The sequence below is a fragment of the Pan troglodytes genome, chromosome 18 (genome assembly GCF_028858775.2).
Source record: "Pan troglodytes isolate AG18354 chromosome 18, NHGRI_mPanTro3-v2.0_pri, whole genome shotgun sequence".
Classification (NCBI taxonomy): Eukaryota; Metazoa; Chordata; class Mammalia; order Primates; family Hominidae; genus Pan; species Pan troglodytes.
Window position 1 is genome coordinate 16662501 of NC_072416.2, and position 13759 is coordinate 16676259.

A 13759-nucleotide genomic window follows, 5' to 3' on the forward strand; every position below is an offset into this window, starting at 1 on the left:
GGCATCACTTTAGCCGGGTGGTCATGGAAGGCCTTTCTGATGAGCTGACCCTGCATGAAAGAAGGAGCCACCCCCAAGAAAAGCTGAGAGAAAGGCATTCTTGGCACAAGGAACATCAGATGTAAGGCAGTAAGGCTCTTGGCTGCCAGATGATGGCAGCTCCAGATGAAATTATAATGGAGACCATTCTCCTTCCTGTTGCCAATGAGCCCTTAACCCTTGTATGCTACTCAAGGCCTTGCCTCTTCTGTCTCCTATCTGGAGCTTCCCTTTCAGGGCAGGATCCTCCTCTGTTTGGAACTTCTGGACTCTGCACCAAAACATGGCTCTTCTGTATTTCAGGGTGGGAAACTCCTCTGGTTACATGGTAATTGCTGATAGGCTGCTAATGCGTTACCTTATCTCAGACAGTGTCTGAACTTAACAACAAGACTTTTTGTTGGAAGACACCTTAATTTCAAGGTGTGCCTCTGACAGCAGGAATATCAACCCATGTGGTATGTCAGTGGAGGAGATATTTTTAGACCAAGCCCTGCTATTCACTTGTAGTGCAGTGGCACTAACACCAGCTTAAGATGACACCCATTTGTTATGTCACAGTTCTGGAGGTCAGAAGCCCATGGATAGCATGTGGCTCAGCTGTGTCCTCTGTTAGAGTCTCACAAGGATAAGATCAATCTGTTGGCAGGACCAGCTCTGGGGGTGAATTAAGTTGTTGGCTGAATTCAGTTCTTCGTGGTTGTAGGACTGAGGTGACTCTTTTCTGCTGGGGGCTGGTCTTTGATCGTAGAGGCAGCCTGCATTCTTTCTCATGCTTCCCATGTGGCTCGCTCCTACAGCAGCAGGACAAATCCCTCTCATGCTTTGAATCTCTATGACTTCTTATTTTAAAAAATGTATTTCCATAAGTTTTTGGGGAACAGGTGGTGTTTGGTTACATGAGTAAGTTCTTTAGTGGTGATTTGTGAGATTTTGGTGCACCCATCAACCAAGCAGTATACACTGCACCCAATTTGTAGTGTTTTATCCCTCATCCCCTTCCCACCCTTTCCCTCTGAGTCCCCAAAGTCCATTGTATCATTCTCATGCTTTTGCATCCTCATAGCTTAGCTCCCACTTATAAGTGAGAACATACAATGTTTGGTTTTCCATTCCTGAGTTACTTTACCTAGAATAATAGTCTCCAATCCCATCCAGGTTGCTGCAAAAGCCGTTAATTCATTCCTTTTTATAGCTGAGTAGTATTCCATGGTATATACCACAGTTTCTTTATCCACTCATTGATTGATGGGTATTTGGGCTGGTTCCATATTTTTGCAGTTGCGAATCGTGCTGCTATAGACATGTGTGTGCAAGTATCTTTTTCGTATAATGACTTATTTCCCGCTGGGTAGATACCCAGTAGTGGGACTGCTGGATCAAATGGTAGATTCCTTAAAGAACTAAAAGTAGAACTCTCTGACTTCTTCTGCCACATACCTCTGACTCCAGCCAGAGAAAGTTCTCTGCCTTTAAGGGCTCCTAGGATTATGTTGGACCCACCAAAAAAAATCCAGGATAATCTCCCATTTTAAAGGCTATACTTTTAATCACACCTGCAAAATCTCTTTTGCCATGTAACATCACTTACAGGTTCCAGAGGCTAGTAGAGTCTAGATGTGTTTGGAGAGCCAGTCTGCCTACCACACTAGAGAAGGAGGTGGAATAACAGGATTTTTACCCTTGCTCCAACACTTACTGTAATTGTGAGCAAATCCCTGAGTTCCAATTCCTGTCTCTGCAGAGGAGATAGAAGCCAGGACTTAACAACTCTATCGTAATCCCATTTTAGAGTTTCAGCTTAAATAAAATTGTATATGCAAAAAGCATTTCTTTTTTTTGAGACAGAGTCTCGCTCTGTCACCAGGCTAGAGTACGGTGGCGCGATCTCTGCTCACTGCAACTTCCACCTCCTGGGTTCAAGTGATTCTCCTGCCTCAGCCTCCTGAGCAGCTGGGACTACAGGCATATGCCACCACACCCAGCTAATTTTTGTATTTTTAGTAAAGACAGGGTTTCACCATGTTGGCCAGGATGATCAGGATGGTCTCAATCTCTTGACCTTGTGATCCGCCCAAAGTGCTGGGATTACAGGCACGAGCCACCATGCCCGGCCATAAAAAACATTTTGCCAGTTCAGCACATACATAGAAGTCATTGCTAATACTGTTCTTTTTTTTTTTTTTTGAGGCAAGGTCTCACTCTGTTGCCCAGACTGAAGTGCAGTGGCCTCAGCCTCCCGAGTGGCTGGGATTACAGGCGCCTGCAACCACGCCTGGCTACTTTTTGTATTTTTAGTAGAAGTGGGGTTTCGCCATGTTGACCAGGCTGGTCTCAAACTCCCGACCTCAAGTGACCACCAGCCTCGGCCTCCCAAAGTGCTGACATTATAGGCGTGAGCCACTGTGCCCAGCCTAATGCTGTTCTTATACCACATGGTGCTATCTCTATTTTTTAATTTTATATTTTTATTTGCTCTTATGTTGTGTGGTTTCCCCTCTGCCACCCTCAGTAATTCTCTAGTAAAAGGGAGTAGCTATTAACCCGCAGAGCTGGTTTACAAATATGGGCTCCAGGACTGGGGACAGTGGCTCACACCTATAACCCTAGCACTTTAGGAGGCCAAGGCAGGAGGTTGCTTGAGCCCAGGAGTTCAAGACCAATCTTGGCAATAAGGCAAGACCCTATCTCTACAAAAAATAAAAATAAAAATAATTAGCCAGGAGTAGTAGTGTGTGCCTGTAGTCCCAGCTATTCAGGAGGCTGAGGTGGGAGAATCATTTGAGCCCAGGAGGTCGAGGCTGCAGTGAGCCATGATTGTGCCACTGCACTCCAGGCTGGGTGACAAAATAAGATCCTGGCTCTGGAGCCTGATGGCCTGTGCTTAAATCCTAGTTTCTCTATTTATTATGTGACCCTGGGCAAGTTTTTAAGCTCTGTGCTTCAGTTTCATTATCTGTAAAATGAAAAGAGTAACAATATCGGCCCCCAAGGGCAGATACACACACACACACACACACAGACATATATATACATATACATATTTATATGTGTGTGTGTATATATATATATACATATTTTATATGTGTGTTGCAAGGAGTGAATAAGTTTACATATGCAAAGCACTTAGAACTGTGCCTGGCACAAGGGCTGGGCGTGGTTGCTCACGCCTGTAATCCCAACACTTTGGGAGGCTGAGGCTGGCAGATAACCTGAGGTCAGGAGTTTAAGACCAGCCTGGCCAACATGGTGAAACCCTGTCTCTACTAAAAATGCAAAACTTAGCCAGGCATGATGGTGCACACCTGTAATCCCAGCTACTCGGGAGGCTGAGGCAGGAGAGTCACTTGAACCTGGGAGGCACAGGTTGCAGTGAGCCAAGATCACACCACTGCACTCCAGCCTGGGCATCAGAGTGAGACTCCATCTCAAAAAAAAAAAAGAATGGTGCCTGGTGCATCGTGGCAGCTGCTGTTATCACCATCATCTACCTTATTATCAGCAATCACATTGCCGCCTCCTATTGGTGTTGTTCACAGCCCTTCTTACCATTTGCAATCATAAATTTTGTCTGTGCATTCGCTCAGCATCTATTTTCCCATTAGATCTGAGCTTCATCAGAGCTATTTTGTTGAAGGGAGTTGCTTATGATTAACTTTTCATTACATAAGTCATCAAGCATGCATTTTATAAGCACATTGAAATGTTGAGGATAAAGCTAATGTCTCCTTTGGACACTGTATTTCCTACTGGTCCCTTCTCCCCTTCCCCAGATAGAGGTAGCCAAAGTCTAACAATATCAAGTGTTGCTGTGGCTGTAGAGAAATAGAAATGCCCAGACAATGTAAATTGATATGGCCACTGCAGAGGGCAGCCTGGCAGTAGCTATTAAAATTAAAAACAGGCATTTCTCATGACTCAGCAGTTTCACTTCTCAGAAAATGCCTTAGAATTGCATTGGCAATTAGACCCAAGACATCACGAAGAAGGATGGCCATTGCTGCATTCTTCATAATACCAAAAATGGGACAACCTAAACATTCATCAAAAGAGGAATGTTAAATGAAATACAGCACCTCCTGAGAGGTGGTGCAAGAAATAAGTGTAAAACTTCTATCTCTATTTTTTAATTTTACATTTTTATTTGTACCTTACAGGTTTTAATAAGAATAGCAAACTTCCTATGAGTCAGGGTCTGTTTTTGCATGCAATTTTCACAACACTGTCATGAGGTGGCTGCTATTATCTGAATTTTATAGATGAGGAAACAAAGACACAGAGAAGTTATGTAACTTTCCCCAAGGTCCCCAGTGGAGCTCGGATTTGAACTCAGGCAGTTTGATTTCCAAGCAAGTGGGATTAATCTTTAGGCCATATAGCTTTTCCTTTTTTTGTAATGTACATAATATAGTAATATAACAGTTCATGTCTTAATGTGTAAACAAACAATATGCACCAACTGAGGGTTGTTTAAAGTTCAAAACTTCAAAGGGTACTTGATCACAAAAGCTTCAAGATAGACATGGGGCAGTAAACAGCCAGCCATAAGAAGGATGAAGTAAATGTTTTCAATTTTTTGAGACAGGGTTTCACTTTGCCTCCCAGGCTGAAGTGCCATGGTGCAATCATGGCTTACTGTAGCCTCAACCTGTCAGCCTCAAGTGATCCTCCCATCTTAGCCTCCCAAGTAGCTGGGACAATAGGCACGCACCACCAAGCGCAGCTATCAATTTTTTTATTTTTTGTAGAGCTGGGGTCTTCCTATGTTGCTCAGCCTAAGGATGAAGTAGATCTTTATAGGCCAGTTGTATCTTAGTTTGCTTTGTCTACCCAGTGCCTATCAAGGTGCCCACACCTGGTAAGATCTTGTTAGGTATTAGAGAATAAATGAATAACCTTCATGCAGTGTCTGCCCTAGTCTGACTTAAGGTAGGAAAAAGGAGCCCAGTCCTAGGTCATCGTGCTCCTGGCTACTGCTCCTGGGGCCCTGTGGGCCTAGGATCCTGGCTGGGCAGGTGCAAGAAGCTCAGGTTTCCTAGAATAGGGACATGGAAGTCTGTGAGGCTGAGTAAAATAACTGGAGATTGATGGAAGAGCAATAAGGAATCTAAAAAAACAAAAACAACTCCTGGACTAATAAACGACTATAGCAAGGTAACAGGATGCAAGGGCACCATGCAAAAAAATGTATCATTTTCCCATATATTAGCAATGAACAATTTTGGATGCAAAATGGAAAAACAGAATGTCATTTACAATCACTCAGGGAAAAAAACCCTTAGGATATAAACCTAACAAAACATATATAGAAAGTATACACTGAAAATTACAAAATATTGAAATAAATCAAGAAGACCTAAATAAATGGGGAGATGCACCATGTTCATGGACTAGAAGATTCAACATGACATAGATGTCAGTTCTCCCCAAATAGATTTATAGGTTTAGCACAATTTCTGTCAGAATCCCACTAGTGGTTTTTTTGTAGATATAAACAATATGATTACAAAATTTACACAGAAAGGTAAAGAAACTAAAACAGCTAAAATAATATTGAAAAAGAAAGTGGGAGATTATAGGTTTACTCTGATGTTAAGACTTACTATATAGTTAAAATCATTGTGACTGTGAAGTATAGACACACAGATCAATGGAACAGAATCCAGAATCAAAAACACCCACACAAGTACCCACAACTGATTTTTTACAAAGATACAAAAGCAATAAGACAATCATAGCCAAAAATATAAATTTCAAACCAAGCCTCACAACTTATGCAAAAATTAACTCAGAGCATAGATATAAAACATAAAATTATAAAACTTTTGCAAGAAGATATATGGGGAAATCTTCATCACATAGGGTTAGATGAGGAGTTCTTACACATTACACCAAAAGCACAATCCGTAAAGAAAAAATTCATAATTTGGACTTTATCAAAACTTAGAACTTTAGTTTTAATGAAAGAGCCAGTCAAAAAGATGGAAAGACAGGCACAGATTGTGAGATAATATTTGCAAAACACATATCCAGCAAAAGACTTGAGTCTGGAATATATACAAAGAACTTTAAAAACTCAGTGGTTGAAAATAAGAAATCCAATTAGAAAATGGTCAAAAGGCATGAACAGACATTTCACTGAAGAGGATATATGGTTAGCATACAAGCACATGGAAAGATGTTCAACATCTTTGGCTATTAGGGAATTGCAAAACAAAGCTACGGTGAGCTATAACAACACACGTATTAGTATGGCTCAAATAAAAAAAAATTGACATACCAAGTGCTGGAGAGGATGTAGAACAACTGGATATCTCAGGCATTGCTGATGGGAATGTAAAGTAGTACAGAAACTCTGGGGAAAAAAGTGTAGCAGTTTCTTACACAGTTAAACATGCACTCACCATAGGACCCAGCAATAGTACTCCTGCATATTTATACCAAAGAAATGAAAATGTATGTCCGTACAAAAACCGGTACATGAATATTCACAGCAGCTTTATTCATAATAGTCCCAAACCAGAAACAACCCAAATTTCCATCAACAGACAGATAAGCCAACTGCTACTCAGCCACAAAAAAAGAATGAACTAATGATAGATTCAACAATTTAAGTGAACCTCAAGGATATAACGCTGTGTGAAAAAAAAGACACTGTCAAAGGGCTATGTTCTATATGATTCCATTTATATAATGTCTTCAAACAACAAAATGATAGGAATGGAGAACAGATTGATGGTCGCCAGGGGTTAGAATTGGAGACAGTGCAACTATAACAGGGTCTGAAGAGGGTATTTCTTTGTGGTGATAGAAAAAAATCTTTATCCTGAGCATGATGGTAGATACAGAAATCTCTATATATGATGAAATTTCAGAGTACTGTATGCTAAAGAAATTAAAATGAATGCATGTAAACACTGGTGCAATCTGAAGAAGGTGTGTAGTTGAGTGAATATTATTGTATCAGTGTCTGTTTCCTGGTTTTGAAAAGTGACTGTGATTGTATAAGATGTTATCATGGGGGAAGCTGGGCGAAGATGGTACATGGGAGCTCTACTATTTTTGCAAGTTCTTGTGAGTCTTAAACTACTTCAAATTTTAAGTTTTTTAACTTTAAAGGGGATTCCTTATGAAAGTTTGGGGACAGTGACAGAGCAGTCACAGCCATGAGAAGGGGTGAAGTATCTCTGTGGACCAGCCCTATCTTATTTGCTATTGTTTCTCCAGCAACTTACCATGGTGTGTAGCAAATAGAAGTTAACAAGTAGCTGTGGGCTGGGTGCAGTGGCTCACACCTGTAATCCCAGCACCTTGGGAGGCTAAGACAGGCAGATGGCTTGAGCTTAGGAATTCAAGACCAGCCTGGCCAATGTGGCGAAATCTTGTCTTTACTAAAAATACAAAAATTAGTCAGGCATGGTGGTGCACACCTGTAGTACCAGCTACTTGGGAGGCTGAGGCATGAGAATAGCTTGAACCCAAGAGGCGGAGGCTACAGCAAGCTGAGATTGTGCCACTACACTCCAGCCTGGGGCACAGAATGAGACTCCATCTCAAAAAACAAAAAAACAAACAAACACAACACAACAAAACAAAACAAAACAAAAAAAACCAAGTAACTGTGAAATAAAGGAATACTCTAGTGCAGTGTTTGCCCTAGTCTGACTCTGAAGGTAGCAAAAAAGAGGCCAGACCCAGGTCTTCCAGCTCGAGTTACCCCTCCCCCAGGTCCCATGGCCTTAGGCTCCTGGATGGACAGGTGCAGAAAGGCTCCGGTTTCCTGCAGCAGGAAGATGAGTGACAGAGCTGGTGATTCCTGGAAAAGCAACAGGCAGGTGGACAGTGAGCAGCAGTGCTGTCCTAGGACTGGGAAGGGACAGGATCTCCCCACTGTTCTATTCTGGCCATTCGGTTGGGCACATTGCACTGGGGACATGGGGCCCCTTCTCCCACACAGCTCTCCTCTCCCACAAGCCTGGGCTAAGAGCTGCTTTGAGCTGCCTGCCTGCAACTCGGAATTTTACTGCCCCCTTTGGGAGCCTCTTAGGCCTGGGTTGGAGTCCCAACCGCAACTTCCTAGTTGTGCGATCTTGGAACAAGTCACTTCACCTCATGGAGCCTCAGTGTTTCCACCCATAAATTGGGACTAACATCTCCTTAGCTTACTAGACTCGTGTGCAGAAACTGAGAACATTCAGGTCAAGGGCTCAGGGCCAGGCAGATTGTTTGTGCTCAGGGAATATGATCCTTTCACCTTACTCCTCACCATGTGCATCAGGTACCAGTGGAGAAGGTTGGCCCCAGCATCGTGGATGGGTTTGTTCTTCCCACTGATGTCTCCTTTGTATCTAGCTGAAGTGAGTTAAAACAAGCATCCTGGGGAAATCTCAAAGAGGTGTGGATCTTAAACGGTAACCAGAGGACAGGTGCAGTGGCTCATACCTGTAGTCCCAGCACTTCAGGAGGCCAAGGCAGGAGGATCAGCCAGGGCAACATAACAAGACCCTCGTTTCTACAAAAGATAAAATTAAAAAATTAGCCAGGTGTGGTGGCGCACACCTGTGGTCCCAGCTACTTGGGAGGCTCAGGATCCCTCCTGGGATCACTTAAGCCCAGGAGGTCGAAGCTGCAGTGAACTATGATCACACCACTGCACTCTAGCCTGGGTGACAGAGAGAGACTTTATGCATTAAAAATGTGTAAATATCGAACCTGGGAGGCAGAGGTTGTAGTGAGCCAAGATCGAGATATTACACTCCAGCCTGGGTGACAGAGCAAGACTCCGTCTTAAAAAAAAAAAAAAAATATATATATATATATATATATATATACACACACACACACATATATATATAGTTAATTTTATATGTGTGTGTGTGTAAAGCCATTAGAATCACGCCAGGTACCCCGGAGGTGCTCACTAATGGCAGGGATATTGTGACCATCATCATTGTCTTCATCGTCACTGTGTACGCACATGCAGGAAACAACATAGAATTTGCAGGTATTTTTAGCTGCTGGAGCTGCCTCCTCCTCCACCCCCCGTGTCTGTCTCTAAGAGTCACTGTCCAGCTCTGAAGGCAGAGCTGAAGCAGCCGCCCTGTGTGTTGCTTCCTGGGCATGGAAGTTCCCATGGGCAGCATCCTCTGGGGATGGCACAGAGACTGGCTATCTGGGTTACCTGCAGCCTCCGCAGGCTCATTCCCTGGAAACTGGGCCCCAGCGTTCCAGGCTGAGTGGTTTTGTCAGGGCTGAGATAACATCCTCTGCGTCCTCAGATACCCTGAGAGTCGGGTGGATGCTGGGCGTGGGGAGGGGGGAGGGGAGGAGTGAGAGCCGCCTGTGATCAGCCAACAGACAGACCTCCGTGGGCACGATGAGGAGGGGAGCTGGGTGTTCCCAGAGGGTGGGTTTCTGCTGTCTTCGCAGGGCCTGTGGCTGACCTCCCCTCTGGCTCAGTTTTCTGGGTCTCACAGAAGACACAGGTCTTAGGAGTCAGCAGGAGCCTCAGAAAGCGTTCAGTCCAAAGCCTTTATTTTCCAATGAGGACATTGAGGCCCATAGCGGGTTAGCAACAGCCCTTTGCACAAACAGGGGCAAAGCAGCCCTGTTCTGCTGACTCCCGGCTCAGTGCTCTCCCCTCTGCCCTCTAACCACACTGCCACGGAGTCAGATATAGCTGGTTCAGGCCCTGGTTCTGCTATTTTCTTGCTGTGGGTGCTAAGGCTGTAGTCATCATTTGTCTATGGCTCCATTCCATCATCTGTGAAATGGAATCATAATATGAACCTCATGGGACCATTCTGGGGGTGAAATAAGACATGCAATGTACATGGCTGAATGCAGTAGACAATGCAAGTGTGCAGGGGGTGTTTTAAGTTGACCCTAATTGCTGACTGTGTGCCAAAAACCATTTCGATGGTCTCATTCATCCTCCCAACTGTCTCTCAAGGCAGGTGCTAGTTCAACCTCACTTTCCAGACGAGGAAACAAAGGCAGAAACTCATTGAATAAGTCACCCAAGGTGGTGGCAGAGCCGATCCAATCAGGCAGCCTGGATCCTGAGTCTGTGCTTTCACCAGTCCCTAGTGGACCCCGGAGCCACTGGGAATTCAAGCTGATTATCCAAGGTTATGTCATGGTATGCAAGAGGCATTGATCTATCTGTAAAATGTTAAGACTTAGAGAACAGGAATCCTGCAGCTTAGGAACAGGAGACTCCCTAGAAGTGATTCTCAACTGGGGGCTCTGAAAATGGAGTTGGGGGCGTAGGTTGTCATGATGACCGAGGCCCACTACAGGTATATAATAAAAGTTGGGGAATGTCTTGCAATGCACAGGACAAAGAATTATACAAATAATTGTCCTGCCCCACGGCCAGTAGCCCCAAATGAGAGACTTTCCCATTAACAAACATCCAGGGACCAGGTGCGATAGCTCATGCCTGTAATCCCAGCACTTTGGATGGCCAAGGAGGGAGAATCACTTGAGGCCAGGAGTTCAAGGCCAGCCTGATCAACATGGCAAGAGCCCATCTCCACAAAAAATTAAAAATTAGCTGAGCATGATGAAACATGTCCGTAGTCCCAGCTACTCGGGAGGCTAAGGCAGGAAACCCTCTGGAATCTGGGAGGCGGAGGAGGTTGCAGTGAGCCGAGATTGTGCCACTGCGCCCCAGCCTGGGCGACAGAGTGAGGCTGTCTCAAAAAAAAAAAAAAAGAATAGGTCAATGTTTCACAAACTTTGAAAAAACATTTATCATTTTAACAGTTATGTGTCTTACTATGTACTAGAAAAATAACTAGCACATCAGATCCATGATTAAATGAGTATTCGTATTGTCCTTTTAGCACATAGAAAATGTTACCTATTAGGACCAAGCGTAAGTGGATTGGATATTGTGACATGATAAGAAATATATATATATTGGTCTTTCTCCCAGCTCCTGATCAGAGCTACTAAAACCCCTGTGCTTTCCTAAGTGATAGGAGCAAAAGGAGCATCATGTGTGACGATATTTGTGTTTTTGTCCTCAGGGCCTGAAATAGCCTCAGGGTAATAAAGGTGTCATTCATAACAAGACCCTTTCATCCATACCTGAGTCTGTGTTAGTGAGGTGACTTTTTTTTATCTTTTTGAGACAGAGTCTCGCTCTGTCACCCCGGCTGGAGTTCAGTGGCATGATCTCGGCTCTCTGCAACCTCCGTCTCCCGGGTTCATGCAATTCTCTTGCCTCAGCCTCTCAAATAGCTGGGATTACAGGCCTTCTCCACCATGCCCGGCTAATTTTTATATTTTTAGTAGAGACATAGTTTCGCCATGTTGGCCAGGCTGGTCTTGAACTCCTGACCTCAAGTCATCCGCCCACCTCAGCCTCCTAAAGTGCTAGGATTACAGGTTTGAGCCACTGACCTGGCCTAATGAGGTGACTTTTGAAAAGGCTAGAGACTAGGAGACAGCGTCAGGATGGGGGCTGGTTGCCATGGGAACCAATCATGTGATTAGATATTTGGAGCTTTCAGCCTCATCCCTGACCTCAGGGGAGGAGAGGATCCAGAGGTTGGGTTAATCACTAATGGCCAATGCTTTCATCCCTCATGCCTACATAATTAAGGCTTCATTAAAACCCCAAAGGACAGGGTTTTGGAGAGCGTCTGGGTTGGTTAACACATTCAAGGTGCCAGGAGAGTGATGTGTCCAGAGAGGGCATGTAAGCTCCACTCCGTTCCCCATATCTTGCCCCATGCATCTCTTGCATTGAACCATTGGAATTGAACTTGAATCCTTTATCATAAACCAGTAACGTACATAAATGTTTCTCTGCTTTTTTTTCTTTTTGCTGCAAGCGTCAAGTAAATATTTCTTTGAGTTTTGAGAGCTGTCTTAGCAAATTATTGAACCTGAGAAGGGGGATTATGGGAACCTCCAATTTGTCAGACAGAAGTTGTGGGTGACCTGGAGACCCACTACTTGTGATTGGAGGCTGAAGTGGGGGCAGTCTTATGGATCTGGGCCCTTAACCTGTGGGGTCTATACAAACCCCAGGTAGCTACTGCCAGGATTTAACTAAATTATAGGACACCCAGTTGGTGTCTGCAGAGATTTGGAGAATTGCTTGGTGTGGAAAACCCACACTTTTGGTGTCAAAAGTGAGACATGATCTTGCTCTGTCACCCAGGCTGGAATACAGTGGTGCAAACACGGCTCACAACAGCCTTGACCTCCTGAGCTCAAGCAATCCTCCCACCTCAGCCTCCCAAGTAGTTGGAACCACAGACATGCTCTTCTCTGTGGGCATAGAAGAGAAAAAGGTTTGTTTTCCTTTGTAGTTTTTTTTTTTTTAGTAGGTCTGCAAAAATCAGAGAAGGTTATTAGAAAATGAAAGATAGCTGGGAAGCTCTAGATCTTGGCTCCCATCAGGCCCTTGCATTCTTAGAACAGACATTAAAAAGCATGTTGTATCCCAGCACTTCGGGAGCCAAGGTGGGAGCATCGCTTGAACTCAGGAGTTTGAAACGAGCCTGGGCAATGTAGCAAGGACCCATCTCTACAAAAATTTAAAATTAAAAAAAAAAATAGGTCCGGTGTAGAGGCTCATGCCTGTAATCCCAGCATTTTGGGAGGCCGAGGCAGGAGGATCCCTAGAAGCCAGGAGTTCAAGACCAGCCTGGGCAATATAGCAAGACCTCATCTCTACAAAAAATGTATCAATTAGTCAGGTGTGGTGGCACATGCCTGCGGTCTCAGCTGCTTGGGAGGCTGAAGCGGGAGGATTGCTTGAGCCCAGGATATTGCAGTGAGCCGTGTTCGTGCCACTCTTTCCAGCCTGGGTGACAGAGCAAGATCCTGTATCAAAATAATAATAATAGACCAGGTACAGTGGCTCACACCTCTAATCCCAGTACTTTGGGAGGCTGAGGCGTGTGGATCACCTTAAGGTCAGGAGTTTGAAACCAGCCTGGCCTACATGGTGAAACCCCATCTCTACTAAAAATACAAAATTAGCCAGGCATGGTGGCACGCACCTGTAATCCCAGTTACTTGGGAGTCTGAGGCAGGAAATTGCTTGAACCCAAGAGATAGAGGCTGCAGTGTGCTGAGATCGCGCCACTGCACTCCAGCCTGGGCGACGTAGTGAGACTCAGTCTCAAAAAAAAAAAAAAAAAAAAGAAGAAGAAGAAGAAGAAATTTTAAACATAGAAATAAAAACCCTGTGGTGAGTGTGGTTCAAAATAAGGAAATCCACCATTTAAGAGGGCCAGGCAATGGAGGAGCAAAGCGGAAGGTGCTCCTTATTTCTGCCCTCTGTGTGTGGCTATGAGTGCGGGTCTCTCTTGGCATCATCAGGTTGTCCGCTCCTGCCCTTCTCCCAGAGCTCCTAGGGCTCTGCTAGAGAGACCTCAGGCCCCAGGCCTTGCTGCTGTTTCTTGGCATTCAGGCTTTGTATAGTTTGTTAAGGCTGCTGTAACAAGGTACCACCAACTGAGTGCCTTCAACAACAGAAATGTATTGGCTCAGTGTTCTGGAGGCCAGATGTCTGAAAGCAAGGTTTTGGTTCCTTCTGGAAGCTGTGAGGGAGAACCTGTCCCCACCTCTCTTCCAGCTTCTGGTAGCCCCAGGTGTCCCTTGGATTATAAATGGCCATCTTTGGCCAGGCATGGTGGCTCACCCTTGTAATCCCAGCACTTTGGGAGGCCAAGGTGGGCGGATCACTTGAGGC

General features: G+C 44.6%; 1 protein-coding gene and 1 long non-coding RNA gene across 2 annotated transcripts in view; one reads left to right on the forward strand and one right to left on the reverse strand.

Moving 5' to 3' along the window:
* The window catches only part of LOC134808739 (uncharacterized), a 2202-nt gene extending 1655 nt beyond the window's left edge, over positions 1 to 547 (reverse strand). Inside the window, exon 1 of the long non-coding RNA XR_010152283.1 lies at positions 1 to 547. This exon is cut by the window's left edge and continues 201 nt beyond it. This is a non-coding gene — a long non-coding RNA (uncharacterized LOC134808739).
* MRTFB (myocardin related transcription factor B) overlaps positions 1 to 13759 on the forward strand; it is a 272986-nt gene that overhangs the window by 25573 nt on the left and 233654 nt on the right. The gene's annotated exons all lie outside the window — the stretch shown is intronic.